This window comes from Choloepus didactylus, chromosome 15, assembly GCF_015220235.1.
Source record: "Choloepus didactylus isolate mChoDid1 chromosome 15, mChoDid1.pri, whole genome shotgun sequence".
NCBI classification, from domain to species: Eukaryota; Metazoa; Chordata; class Mammalia; order Pilosa; family Megalonychidae; genus Choloepus; species Choloepus didactylus.
In genome coordinates, this window is record NC_051321.1 from 56846468 (window position 1) to 56862272 (window position 15805).

Below are 15805 nucleotides of genomic sequence, written 5' to 3' on the forward strand. Positions count from 1 at the left end.
GGGTGTGAACCCATTGTAAATAGGACCTTTTGAAGATGTTATTTTTAGTTAAATGTGGCAAATTGAACCAGGGTGGGTATTAATCTGGATTACTAGAGGCTTTATAAGAAGAAGGCCACAGGGAGAAGCAAGAAGTCATTGGGAACCCAGAAGAGAAAGGAAAGGACATCACCATATGATGGGAAAGCCAGGGAACCCCAAGGATTGCCAGCAGCCAACACCAGAATGCTACAGTGTTTAGGGAGAAAACAAGTCTTGCTGATATCTAGATTTTGGACTTCTAGCCCCCCAAACCATGAGCCAATACATTCCTATTGTTGAAACCAGCCCATTGTGTGGCATTTGTCATGGTATCCTGGCAAACTTAAATGGCTCCCCCCACCCCCCCCCCCATACTTTTTCCTTCTTAAGAAGAAAACTTGTCCCCTCTGCAGACCACAGAGACTTTATCCTTCATGGATAAGAGCCCACAGACCTTGGAGTTAAACTGACCTAGGTTTGAATTGCGCCTCCACTGCTTACTAGCTTGGTTTCTAAAGCAAGTGATATAATTTATCTGAGTCTCTCTTTTTTCATCTGTAAAAGAAGGATAATAATAGCAGGTTCTTCACGGAAGGAGGGGAAGTTGTGAAAATCAAATAAAGCAATTCTTGTAAAACTCTTAATGTCCTATGCAAAGTAAGTGTATCATCGTTTTTATTTTCATTATCGTCATCTTTATGGCTCTATCTGGCCAGAAGATGCAATCCATAACAGCTGGCATTTCCATAACTTCCATATCATATGCCATTATAATTCAAAAGGTCTTTGTTAGCTCCAGAGTAATTCCCTCTGGGGTCAGAAGGTATGGAAACAGATCTGTACTCTGTACAACTTTTTCTGGAACTGCCTTTCTCTCTGTCGTTTTCCCACTCCTTCAACCTTCCTACTCCCCAACTCCCTACCATTGAAATAGATGGTGGCATCCCTAAGGTCAGGTGCTAGAAGTATTGATGGCTTTCTTGAGTCTGAATATTAAAGTAAGAGAAGACTCTGATTGCACAAACCTCACCCTGTCAGGAGAACTAATTGAGACCTAAACCCAAAACTGGAAAGTTCTGGCTACTGCCGCAAAGAATCTCCAAGAACATCACCGTTCTTCAGTGGGCCAGTTTCCTGGTTCCTTTGCCCACAAAGAGCAAAGAAAGAGTAACTGGAACAATTGCTAAAGCAACTGTGGGGAGGAGTGGGAAGAAAAAGCTCTTTCCTTCTTTGTCCTGCCTTCAATGCTTTCAGAACCTCAGGAAACCTACGGGCTAAACACAACTTTTTGTGAGGGACATTCTGATTCAAGAGGAAAAACAGCAAGTCTCAATCCAATACAGCTCTTTCTCAGAAAGGGGAGTTAAGAGGGAGAGGAAATTTAGTATTACACCTGATTCTTTTATATAGTCCCTAGGGATGGGGACATAGATGTAATGCTCTAAACATCATGCCAGCACACTCTGGGGATAATAAATAATTCAGACATGTACTGAGGCAGTTATCTTTTCCGTTTCTTTTGCTGCACATGTTTCCTCTTTGGTTGAACAGTCTTTCCATTAAGAAGGAGCCCTTTCAATCTGCAGTAGCCTCTGGAATTAGTAGCACCTAAATGGAACACGTCACTTTAGCTCTTTGGGTATCAGATACTCTGTAAATTTAGGGGAATGAAAGTGAAGTAGATGGTGTGGAGGCTTGGAGTTATACACCCCCAGAAAATATGTTAATCTGAATCCATTCCTGTGGGTGTGAACCCATTGTAAATAGGATCTTTGATGACTTCATTAAGGCCTGAAAACCTGAATCAGATGGGTCTTAATCCTATTACTGGAGGCTTTATAGAGAAGGCCAAGAGGGAGAACACGAAGCAGCCAGGAGCTGGAAGTTAACAAGAACCCAGGAGATAAAGGAGAAGATGTCACTTTTTTTTTGCCATATGATAGAAAAGCCAAGGAACCCCAACACTGTCGGCCAGCCAGAAGATACTGACCCTGGCGGGGGGTGGGGAGTCGGGAGGCAGAAGCAAGCCTTCTAGCCTCTAACTGTGAGCAATGAATTACCATTGTTTAAGATAAGCCGCTATATGTTATTTGTTTTAGCTTCCAGGAAACTAAAACAGATGGTCTATAAAAACACAGACTTTGGAGTTAAGCAGATCTGGAACAGAAGCACTTACACCCTCCCCTGCCCCCCCCCCATTCTGCCAATTTGCCTGCTAATCATCTTAGGCAAATTACCCACTCTCTCTGACTTCAATTTCCTCAACTGTACAATGGGGACCATCATACCTGTATCATAGAGTATCGTATAACATAAATGAGAATTGTCTAGCCTGGGACTTGATGCTTAGTATGTGCTCACTAGACTTCTAGCGCCCTGAGGGCAGAGATCATACCTGTTATATTTACCACTGTATACTTAGTGTCTAGCACCTTGCCTCGTCAATAAATTTTGTTTAAAGAATTGAGGAGGATAATTTCCCTTTCTTCTGCTACTCCTGTCATTCATTCATTCATTTAACAACTCTGTATTGAACTCCTACTACATGTCAGGCACTATTTGAGGTATCTGAATACAGCAGTGAAGAAAACAGATAAAAATCTTTGTCCTCCTGGTCCTTACATTCTGGTGGGTGGTAATAGATGATAAATAAATAAGTGAAATACATAGTAGGTTTGATGGTGATTAATGTTATGGAGAAAAACTAAAACAAGAATGATAAGAGTATTGTGGGAAAAATAAAACGGGAAAGGGTGATGGAAAATAAAATGACATTTAAGTAAAAGGCTGAAAAGAGGGAGCACGTTACAGGGATATATAGGGTGCTTGCTATGGGGGAGCATTCCAGGCAAAGGAAACAGGTGGAAATGCCTTTAGCAGGAGGATCCTAATGTGTTTGAAAAACAACCTAGAGGCTACTATGTCTGGGAAGAAGTAAGCAACAAGAAGAGTGCTAGAGACAGCACTATTATGCCACTGAAAGGATTTTGGATTTTACTCTGAATGAGATGGAAAGTGATGGGAGAGTTTGGACAAGGGCCCATTTGGGGTGGGGAGAAAGTGGATGGGCATGTAGATAAAACAAGAATGGCCATGTATTGATAATTTTGAAGCTGGATAATGGGTTGGGACATGAGGGTTCATTATACTATTTTGTATTTGTTTGAGACTTTTCATAATAAAAATCAAACAAGCCAGTAAACAAACAAAAGAATCCTTCAACTGTTGTGTTAAAGGTAGACTGAATAGGGCAAGCCTAGAAGCAGGGGGACAAGTTAGAAAGCTCTTACGCTTATCTAGGCAAGAGCTGATGGTGGCTTGAGATGGACACAGTGAAGGACTTGAGAAGTTGCTGGATTCTGGATTTATTTTTAACGTAAAGTGGAAAAGATTTATTAATGGATTTGGATGTGGGATGAGAGAGAAAGAAAAGAATCATGGATGACTGAGCAACTGGAATGGCGGAGTTACTGTTAATCAAGATGGGAAAGAATACTGGAGGAGGACTGTAGGGAAGATGAAAAGTTCAGAATTGGTCTTGTAAAATTTTAGATACATATTAAAGTAAGTGAAGACATCAAGTAAACAGTTGGATATGAGGCTGAAGTTCAGGGAAGAGGTCAGGCCTAGAGATACAAATTTTGGAGTTGGTAGTTTACATAGACAGCATTTAAAGCCCTGAGACTGGATGAGATCACCAGGTCTAATTCTCTAAAACTCTGTGATTTCATTGAAAAAAAAAAGGACCTTCCTTTTCACATCCAGAAGTATGCACACACACACGCACACACCACGGTTCTCTGAGTATAAAATCAAGAGACTACTTGAAAAATGGCTTTTATTCAGAGCTCTGAGTCTGCACATACTAATCACTTTTATGAGGGCCTCCAAGTGTCATTTAATAAAGTGTATGGTCCCAGGCCACACTAAATTGAGTCCACTTGTTCAGGCAGCATGAAAAAAATAATTTTAAATATCAAAGGGTATAATGGGAGATAAATTAAGTCATTCTCTTCCTCAATGCTAGTAATCTTAGTGGTTTTATTGAATATCAATTGTATTATGCTTTATGCTAGTTAGCCTTCCAATAATCTGCCAACCAAGATGTCCACGATTATTTAAACTGAAACCACATGTGAGACTATAGAGGTCAGAATATGCTTTCTCAGTCTGTGCTCACTAAGCATTGTGCTCCATGGGGTCTTCTAGAGTTTTCCCCACAGGTATTTGTAGTGTTTTTCAAACTGGCTTATCAGTACAATTGCCAGAGGTGATTCCTGGGCCCCACCCTGAGAAACTCTGAGTTAGTATGTATGGGCGAAGAACAGGAATTTGTATTTTTAAACTAGTGCCCCTGTTTGGGCAATACTACTAATGAAATGGTTTCAAGGAGCATTTGATTTTTTCTTTCTCTCCAGGTGTGTGTCCCAGGATCCGTCTCCTGCCCTATTAGAAGATTCACATCTGCTTCCCTTTGGCTGTTGGCAGCAGAGTGCCAGAATCTGAGGTGAGGAGGGGTGAGAGAGAGAAGTGCTTGGTTTAAGTTGTAAGGACTCTTCTATCCTGACCCCAAAGTCACTCTCAATGTGGTCCCTTAGGATAAGGCTCAGTTTGTCTTCGATTCTAAACTCTTTAAGTTAGTAGGACTCCATAGGTTTAGATTTCAACACTATTTTAAGAAAATAAAAAACAGAGAAAGGAAGAACCTTGCTGTGATCATAAGTTGAGGATCCTGCTACAATTACACTCTTCAAGCTAGAAATAATCACTTTGCTAATTTGGGAGAAGTAATCAGAGGGTTGACAAAATAGAAGAATTTTCAGATTTTCACTTCTTTGAGGGATGGGACCAGGTAATTGTCTCCTATTCAAGGTAATGAACTCTTGAATTCTGCCTATGGACTTCTGAAGAGTGTCTTTGTACCTCAAGTTGGGAATCTGTGTCCTAAACCTATTCTCCACAGTGGATCCATAGTGCAACTTTTAAAAATATATATTAGATCATATCACTCCCCTGTTAAAACTCTTCAGTGACTTTCCCTTGCATATAAAGCCATTCTCTATAAACACCCTCTTCCCCAAAAGCCCTTCATAGTTTGTTCCAGGCCCACCTTTCCTACCTCGTCTTATAACTTGGTCTTGCTTTCTCTCCCCACTCCCACCATGCTATCAAGTCACACTGGCCTTCTCTCTACTTACTTACCTTAAGGCCTTTTTATTTCTTTCTATTCTCTGAACCTGCAGTATCTTTCCCTTATCTTTTTGGGACTGATTTTGTCTTCACAGTTTAGTTGCAAGTATAATGTCGCTTGCTTATTTTCTGCTTAATATTTATTGCTAGCTAAATATTCTTCTGTTTATTCATTTGTTTACTGGTTTATTTTCTGTAATAGGATGTAGAATATACCTAGAATGTGACATCCATGGTAACAGGGATCTTTTTGGACTCATTTGCCAATGAAACACCTATGTATTAGAACAGTGCTTGGCGCAAGGTACCCACTTAGTAAGTGTTTTCTGAATTGATAATGAACAATCAAGAGAGAAATTGGCAGGATTGATAAGGAACAAATTGATAAAAGTATTTTTTTCAGGGGTAGGGGATGGTGAGATTGGAGGGGGTGGGGGAGGCTTGCGTGTTTTACATTACATTCTTTCTTCACCATAAAAGGAGAGAAATGATTATGAGTGATTTTATTTTTACTATTTGGGCTTTTATGTATTTCCCAAAATTTCTAAAATAAATGTGTTTTACTTGGCAATCAAAAAAGTGGAATAAAAGTCAGAGGATGATTATAATTACTTACCAAAATTTGCAACTTACACACTCTTGTACAAACACCATTGCTTTTTGTTTTCTGCAAAGAACCTAGTTGCCTATTTTGGTGTAAACATATATACTAGAATCTTTCCTGACTAGGTGTCTGTCTGGGTTTTCTTGGACAAGATTAAGGGAAAAGCATGAGCCTTAGATGGTCTCCATGGTGGCCAACTCAGAGCTAAGACTGAGGATAACAAAAGGGGATGTTCTAGGACTACAAAAATCTTTGGATTTCTCCCACATTGGGGAGCAACTTGGGCACTTAGTTATCTGAGTACCAGTCTCAGGGACCCTCTTTAGTCAAACACTTTGCTTTCCAAATGTGACCTAAATCTGAACTGGGGAAAAGCCTTCTGTGCTGAAGCTGCTTCCTCAGTCTGTGATACCCTGCCTCCACTCCACAAGTTTCCTCCTGTCAGAATTTTATTTATCCTTTTTTCCTCAACTAAAAAGCTAGCTCTTGGATGGAGTGAAAACTGAATTATATGTACCTATCATTAGCCCTTATTTCATTCTACTTCATAAATAGGTTTACATGTCTATTCTTCTCCTGAAATACTGATGGCAAAGATCAGCTTGTTCAACAAACGTTAATAAATATGGTCTTATTTTATGTCAGGCACTGGGCTAAATAGTTGAGTTCCCAAGCTTAAAAGAGAAGATAGCCTATGTTCAATATAGTAAATGATGCTAGTTGAAGTTACAAACTTATAAAGTGCTATGGGACGATAGAGGAAGGGGTAAGTAATTGCCTAAGGAGTTGAGAGGACGTCATTTATGAAGTAATATGGGCAGTGTTGTGAAAAATGAGGAAAAATGTACCAGGTTGAAGAAAATGAACTATTGATGCATACAACAACATAAGTAGTTCTCACAGTCATAATTTTGAGTGAAAAATATGAATAAAACTGATATGGAAGTGCTTGAAAAACATGTCCTTGATGCTAAAGTCAGGGAGAAAGGATTTGACATCTCACCATCAGTGTCATCACCTAGTATTTATGGCATCCCAAGTGGATTATTTATTAGCATCCTCCTTCTCTACATAACAAAATTATTTTCAGTAATAATCATGTATTAGTCACAAACATTTTCTTGCTTTGTTCTTTAGTTTAAAAATTAGCAATTTAAAATGAATACATTTCAGTTTTACAGATATTATTAAAATTCAGTAAAATATTTCACATACAAACTAAAAGTTGCTCCAATACCCTTCTCCCAAATTACACTTCACTGTTCACACTGTTTTACTCTTTTAAATTTTAAACACAAATAAAGCTCCAAGTGGTCACATAGAATGACTGAATTTAAGTAACTTGAGTTCTTGTCTTTACAATCACTGTTCTATCATTGTTTTATTTTGAATCTGCTATAAAACAGAAGAATATGTAGTTCTACAGGGGTGGGGACATGAAGTATGACTGAAGCCAGGGTAAATGATTCCAAATCTTTATGAATTTCCCTCTGAAATGAGTGCATGCAGCTGACTCCATATGTGTAGTAAGCTAATTATAGAAGTGGAACTCTATGTTATCTTCCACATAGAATATAATATTTATTACAGAGTAAGTTAAAAAAAATGCCAAGTTTATGCTTATGTGTATTGTTAAAATTCAAGAATAATAATAGCAGTTGTTTAGAACAGCAGTGCTCAGACTTTTTTGTCTTGGGATATCTTTTCATTCTTCAAATTATGGAGATCTGTCCTTGTGTTTTTTGTATGGGTTATATCTAGGGGTATTTGCCTTTTTTAGAAGTTAAGATTGAGGAAAATTTTAAATATTTACTGATTTGTTTAAAAACAAATAATAAACCTATTTTGTATTAACACAGATAATATGTTTATGAAATATAACTACATTTTCCCAAAAAAAACCAAAATGTAGTAAAAAGAGTGTCATTGTTTACTTTTATGCAGCTAGAGTCTCATGTGCTTTATTTTTCAATTCAGTTTTATTGAGATTGTTCACATACCATACAATCATCTAAAGTGTACAGTCAGTTGCCCACGGTACCATCATACAGCTGTGCATCCATTATTCCAGAAGAGAAATAAAAACAAAAAAGAAAACTCAAATCCTCCCATACCCCTGACCACCACCCTCTTCATTATTGATTCATAGTATTGGTATAGTACGTTTGTTACTGTTGGTAAAGAAATGTTAAAATACTACTAACTGTAGTACATAGTTTGCAATAGGTATATTTTCCCCTATATACCCCTCTATTATTAACTTCTAGTTATAGTGTCATACATTTGTTTTAGTTCATGAAAGAGAATTCTAATATTTGTACAGTTAATCATGGACATTGTCCACTACAAGATTCACTGTTTTATGCATTCCCATATTTTAACCACCAATTTTCCTTTTGGTGACATATGTGACTCTAAGCTTCCCCTTTCCACCACATTCACACACCATTCAGCACTCTTAGTTATTCTCACAATAACATGCTACCGTCACTTCTGTCCATTTCCAAACACTTAAGTTTAACCTAGTTAAACTTTCTATTCATAATAAACAGCTGCTTCCCATTCTTTAGCCTCGTTTTATATCCTGGTAACTTCTATTTCATGTCTAAGAGTTTACATATTATAATTAGTTCATATCAGTGAGACTATACAGTGTTTGTCATTTTCTGTCTGACTTATTTCACTCAATATAGTTCCCTCAAGGTTTCTTCATCAGTCTGTTTTTGTTTTTGTTTTTGTTTTTTAAGACAGTTTTGTTCTCCCACCATACATTGTCCTAAGTAGACAATCAATGGTTCCCTGAATAATCACGTATTTATGCATTCACCACCATCACCAGTATCTATATGAGGACATTTCCATTTCTTCCACAAAGAAGAAGGAAGAGTCAAAGAAGGTAGAGAGACAAAAGAAGAAGAAAGAAAAGAAAAAAACAAAAGGCAGCTAAAAAGCAACAAAAGGAAAGATAGAATTGAAGTACAATAAAAGAGTCAGACATCACCACCAATGCCAAGAGTCCCATACCCCTCCCTTATGTCCCCCTCTTATAGGTATTTAGTTTTGGTATATTGGCTTTGTTACATTAAAGAAAGCATAATACCATGTTTCTGTTGACTTTAGTTTCTAGTTTGCGTTGATTAAATTTTTTCCACAGTACCACCCCATTTTAAACACCTTGCAAGGTTGACATTCATTTGTTCTCCCTCATGTAAAAACATATTTGCACAATTTTATCACAATTGTTGAACACTCTAGGTTTCACTGAGTTATACAGTCCCAGTCTTTATCTTTCCTCTTTCATTCTGGTATCCCACATGCTCCTAACCTTCCTCTTTCAACCATACTCACAGTAATCTTTTTTCAGTGAACTTACGTTGTGTTACCATCAACCAAAATTGTGTTCCAAGCTTCTCACTCCTGTCTTTTCCTTTGTCTGTAGTGTTCCCTTTAGTATTTCCTGTAGTGCAGGTATCGAGTTCACAAACTCTCTCATTGTCTGTTTGTCAAGAATATTTTAAACTCTCCCTCATATTTGAAAGACAGTTTTGCCAGATATAGAATTCTTGGTTGGCAGTTTTTCTCTTTCAGTATCTTAAATATATCACACCACTTCCTTTTGCCTCTATGATTTCTACTGAGAAATCCACACATAGTCTTATCAAGCTTCCTTTGTATGTGATGGATCGCTTTTCTCTTGCTGCTTTCAGGAGTCTCTCTTTGTCTTTGATGTTTGATGATCTGATTATTAAGTGTCTTGGCATAGGTCTGTTCAGATCTATTCTGTTTGGAGTATGCTGCACTTCTTGGATCTGTAATTTTATGTCTTTCATAAGAGATGGGAAATTTTCATGATTATTTCCTCTATTACTGCTTCTGCCCCTTTTCCAGTCTCTTCTCCTTCTGTGACACCCATGGCACATACATTCATGTACTTTATGTTGTCATTCAATTCCTTGAGACGTTGCTCATATTTTTCCATTCTTTTCCCTATCTGTTATTTTGTGTGTAGGATTTCAGGTGTCTTGTTCTCCAGTTCCTGAATGTTTTCTGCCTCTTGAGATCTGCTGTTGTATGTCTCCATTGTGTTTTTAATCTCTTGTGTTGTGCCTTTCATTTCCATAGATTCTGCCAATAGTTTTTGCAAACTTAATTACTACCTGGTGTTTTGTTTATATCCTTGATGTCTTTTACCATATCTTCCCTGAACTCATTGATTTGGTTTTTGAGTTGCTTTAGCATATTTCTTTGAAAATCTTTAATTGATTGTTTCATTAAAGTGAAACAATATGTCAACTGTATCTTAATTGAGTTCTAAGTTTGTTCCTTTGACTGGGCCATATCTTTGTTTTTCCTATTGTAATTTGTAGTTTTCTGTTGTCCAGGCATCTGGTTTCCTTGGTTACCCCAGTCAGATTTTCCTGGACCAGTATGGGTTCAGGTCTTAGAATGGGATTATATTCAGGGTGTATCTTAGAAGAATGACAAGCTTTCCTGTGAGGCCTCTTGCCGCTGTGCTTTTCCTAACCTACCCAGCAGGTGGCACCTGTCAGCCTGTTGCTCCCGACTGGTGTAGGAAGGTTGACCCCTTTAGTTTCTGTTTTGGCTATTTTCTCCCCCAGGGTCTGGGGTCTGAGTTCTGAAGAGAAGGCCGGCCCTAGAGCTGAGCCCCACCTCCTTCCTCTTAGTGAAGATACACCCCCTAGGGCGTTATCACCTGTGTTTGAATTGGTGCTTCTGTTATTTCCAGCCCTGACTGGGTCAGAGTGCTCCAAACTGAAAATGGTTGAGGCTGTTTCCACTGAACCACTCAGGTTGAGAGAGAAAGGGAAAGACAGACCCTTTTCAGAGCCAGTTCATGGCTGCCCAGTTTCACCCGTTGGTCAGAGAGAGCCCCTGGTCTTTCTGGCTCTTTAAGGTCAGTTGTCTCTAAAGGCTTCTGTCTGCTTGTTAGGGGTTTTGTCTATGTTTGTAGCTTGTATTTGGCAGTCCACATTTGTTAATTAAAACCCTAGTTAGCCTCTTTTCCTGCTGGAACCATGGAGGGTGTCAAAGAGAAGAAGAAGGTTCCGGCTCTGCCGGAAACCCTCAAGAAAAAGCGAAGGAATTTTGCCGAACTGAAGATCAAGCTCTTGAGTAGGAAGTTTGCCCAAAAGATGCTTCGAAAGGCAAGGAGGAAGTTTATCTATGAAAAAGCCAAGCACTGTCACAAGAAATATAGGCAAATGTACAGAACTGAGATTCGAATGGCTAGAATGGCAAGAAAAGCTGGCAACTTCTGTGTACCTATGGAACCCAAATTGGCGTTTGTCATCAGGATCAGAGGTATCAGTGGCGTGAGCCCAAAGGTCTGAAAAGTGTTGCAACTTCTTTGCCTTCACCAAATCTTCAATGGCACTTTTGTTAAGCTCAACAAGGCCTCAATTAACATGCTGAGGGTTGTGGAACCAAATATTGCATGGGGGTATCCGAACCTGAAGTCAGTGAACGAACTGATCTGTAAGCGTGGTTACGGCAAAATCAATAAGAAGCAGATTGCCTTGACAGATAACTGTTTGATTGCACAATCTCTTGGTAAATAATGCATCATCTGCATGGAGGACCTGATTCATGAGATCTATAATGTTGGGAAATGCTTCAAAGAAGCAAACAACTTCCTGTGGCCCTTCAAATTATCTTCTCCCAGAGAGGGGGATGAAGAAAAAGACCACCCATTTTATAGAAGGGGGGAGATGCTGGAAACAGGGGAGACCAGATCAATAGTCTTATTAGAAGGATGAACTAAGGTGTCTACTGTGATTACCTTTATGATCTGGTCAGTTAATAAACAGTGATTGCTTTCAAATTAAAAAAACAAAAAAACAAAAAAAAAAACCCAGTTGGGGCTGGGCTGAACTAGATTTGCACCTCTGAGAATGCTGGTTTCTCTTGCAGGGAGGGCTTGCAGCTCAGCCTGCGGTGGGGGGAGGGGACTCCCGGCATGGTTCTGCAGTTTTTACTTATAGATTTTATGCTGCGATCTCAGCCATTCCACTCAATCCAGGTTGGTGTACAATATGTGGACAGCCACGGTTGTCCCCCAGCAGTTGTTCCAGATTATATACTAGTTGTTCCTGGTTGCTTATTAGTTGTTCCAGGGGACTAACTAAATTGCACTCCTCTCTGTGCCTCCATCTTGCCCCTCCCCTCTCATATGTGCTTTTGAATTCAATCTTTTACAAATATGTAATTGGAGAAAGGGAGTAGGATTTTAATAGCCTCTTTGGATAGTTGTAAATATTGTAGATACTCTTCCTTGATACTACACCAAAACTTGGTAAGTTTCTTACAGGTGAGTGACAATATGTATTTTGAAGCCATAGAGATGATTTTTTTGTACACTGTTGCATTCAAATCTGTTATCTATCTACATTTTTACTGTAACATCAACCATTGGTCATTTGGAAAATAAGTTCTCTGAGTTATGTAGCACTTCCAAATGTTGATGCATTTTGTTTTACAATAGCAAAAATATCACATTTGTTAATATCACCACTGATCTCATCAGAAGTGTTTAAACTCATAGATGCTGTGAAGTTCACAGCAGTAGATATAAACTTTACAACATTCAATTTTGTCTTGAAAGCTCAAGTTTTGTGTGATATATATTTCATTTGCTTTCCTCAAAGTGGAAGGCTCACATTATTCGTTTTTTGAGAAAATGTCTTCTAAATACCCAAGTCAGAATAAGTATAGTCTATCAGTTGTTTTTCAAGTCAAAATAGTGTGCCATTAAAAAAAAGTGGCTAGATCAGCTCATAATTCAAATAGTCAAAAAAAGTGCTTTTCCTTGGGACAACCAAGGAAGTGCTTTATTTTCCATTTTGTTACAGAAATAGATGTATATTAAAGGGTCAAGATTTAATAAAATTATTTTTTCCTGCTTCATCAAGGATATTCTTAATTAAAACTAGGGTTTTGTTGTTGATGATGTTTTTAACTGCTAGTGTGTAGCAGTGAAGAAAACAGTGACTACTAGTACAGTTTGTTCCTCTGCCTTGATTTGTGTTAAGGAATCAACTGTTTTTCTCACCATTGCTTTTGGACCATCAACACACGTATAAACAATGAAAAAGGCAAATAATGTTTTAGTACTACTCTAAGAATATTTTTACCCAATGTACTGAAAGGATCTCAGGTTACCCCAGTTCATTGGACCATACTTTAGTTTGGAACTTACACCAACCAAAGATTTTTTTTCTAGATAGGCATTTTATTATGACATTATTTAGAACTTCCAGTGCATGGTGATAATAAAATGCAGACTGGCTTTTTGTCAGTTTTATTACTGCTTTGACATTATCCACATACAGTGCGCCCCTTTATTATCTGCATGCAGGTCAGATTCTCCCACTGCCCTTCTCTTGGTATAGCACTGGAGGTTGGTTATAGTTTTTTTTGGTGTCTTATGATGAACAGGAATTCTTAATTTTAGTGAAGACTAACAATATTTTATAATTTGTACTTTTAATGTTTATCCCAAAATTGCATTCTGGCCTAAATTCCACTTAGTTGTAATGTATTATCCTTTTTATATAAGGGAGAAAGCCTGTGTAATCATCTGGACAGGTACAGAAACAATATTGATAAAATTTAGCACTTCTTCATGAATTCTCAGTAAACCGGAATAGAAGGAAATGTTGAGGTTTTGCTGATCTTATAAAAAGTTGGAAATTATTCTGTCCTCTGTTCTATTCTTTGAAAGAGTTTGTGTAAGATTGATATTTTTTTCCTTAAATGTTCGTAAGAATTGACTGCCAAAGCTATTTCAGCTTGAAGTTGTCTTTTTTTGGAAAGTTTTAAATTGAGGGTTCAATTTCATTGATATTTAATTTCATTCCGATTTTCCATTTGTTCTTGTGTTAATTTTGGAAAGTTGTGTTTTTTCAATGAATTTGTCCATTTCATCAACATTTTTTTTAATCATCATTTTATTGAGATATATTCATATACCACGCAGTCATACAAAACAAATCGTACTTTCGATTGTTTACAGTACCATTACATAGTTGTACATTCATCACCTAAATCAATCCCTGACACCTTCATTAGCACACACACAAAAATAACAAGAATAATAATTAGAGTGAAAAAGAGCAATTGAAGTAAAAAAGAACACTGGGTACCTTTGTCTGTTTGTTTCCTTCCCCTATTTTTCTACTCATCCATCCATAAACTAGACAAAGTGGAGTGTGGTCCTTATGGCTTTCCCAATCCCCTTGTCACCCCTCATAAGCTACATTTTTATACAACTGTCTTCGAGATTCATGGGTTCTGGGTTGTAGTTTGATAGTTTCAGGTATCCACCACCAGCTACCACAATTCTTTAGAACCTAAAAAGGGTTGTCTAAAGTGTGCGTAAGAGTGCCCTCCAGAGTGACCTCTCGGCGCCTTTTGGAATCTCTCTGCCACTGAAGCTTATTTCATTTCCTTTCACATCCCCCTTTTGGTCAAGAAGATGTTCTCCGTCCCACGATGCCGGGTCTACATTCCTCCCCGGGAGTCATATTCTACGTTGCCAGGGAGATTCACTCCCCTGGGTATCTGATCCCACGTAGGGGGGAGGGCAGTGATTTCACCTTTCAAGTTGGCTTAGCCAGAGAGAGAGGGCCACATCTGAGCAACAAAGAGGCATTCAGGAGGAGACTCTTAGGCACAAATACAGGGAGGCCTAGCCTCTCCTTTGCAGCAACCGTCTTCCCAAGGGTAAAACTTATGGTAGAGGGCTCAACCCATCAAACCACCAGTCCCCTATGTCTGTGGTCATGTTAGCAACCATGGAGGTGGGGTAGGCGAATACCCCTGCATTCTCCACAGGCTCCTCAAGGGGACACTACATCTTTTTTTTTTTTTTCCTTGTTTTCCTTTTTTCTTTTTTTTTTTTTAACTTTCCCTTCTTTTTTAAATCAACTGTATGAAAAAAAAAGTTAAAAAGAAAACAAACATACAATAAAAGAACATTTCAAAGAGACCATAACAAGGGAGTAAGAAAAAGACAACTAAACTAAGATAACTGCTTAACTTCCAACATGTTCCTACTTTACCCCAAGAAAGTTACATAATATAGCAACATATCTGTGAACTTGTTCCTACTATATCCATCAGAAATTAACAGACCATAGTCATTTCTGGGCATCCCCAGAACGTTAAATAGCTTATCTGTTCTTCTTGGATTATTGTTCCCCCTTCCTTAATTGCTCTCTACTGCTAGTTCCCCTACATTCTACATTATAAACCATTTGTTTTACATTTTTCAAAGTTCACATTAGTGGTAGCATATAATATTTCTCTTTTTGTGCCTGGCTTATTTCGCTCAGCATTATGTCTTCAAGGTTCATCCATGTTGTCATATGTTTCACCAGATCGTTCCTTCTTACTGCCGCGTAGTATTCCATCGTGTGTATATACCACATTTTATTTATCCACTCATCTGTTGAAGGACATTTGGGTTGTTTCCATCTCTTGGCAATTGTGAATAATGCTGCTATGAACATTGGCGTGCAGATATCTGTTCGCGTCACTGCTTTCCGATCTTCCGGGTATATACCGAGAAGTGCAATCACTGGATCGAATGGTAGCTCTATATCTAGTTTTCTAAGGAACTGCCAGACTGACTTCCAGAGTGGCTGAACCATTATACAGTCCCACCAACAATGAATAAGAGTTCCAATTTCTCCACATCCCCTCCAGCATTTGTAGTTTCCTGTTTGTTTAATGGCAGCCATTCTAACCGGTGTTAGATGGTATCTCATTGTGGTTTTAATTTGCATCTCTCTAATAGCTAGTGAAGCTGAACATTTTTTCATGTGTTTCTTGGCCATTTGTATTTCCTCTTCAGAGAACTGTCTTTTCATATCTTTTGCCCATTTTATAATTGGGCTGTCTGTACTATTGTCATTGAGTTGTAGGATTTCTTTGTATATGCAAGATATCAGTCTTTTGTCAGATACATGG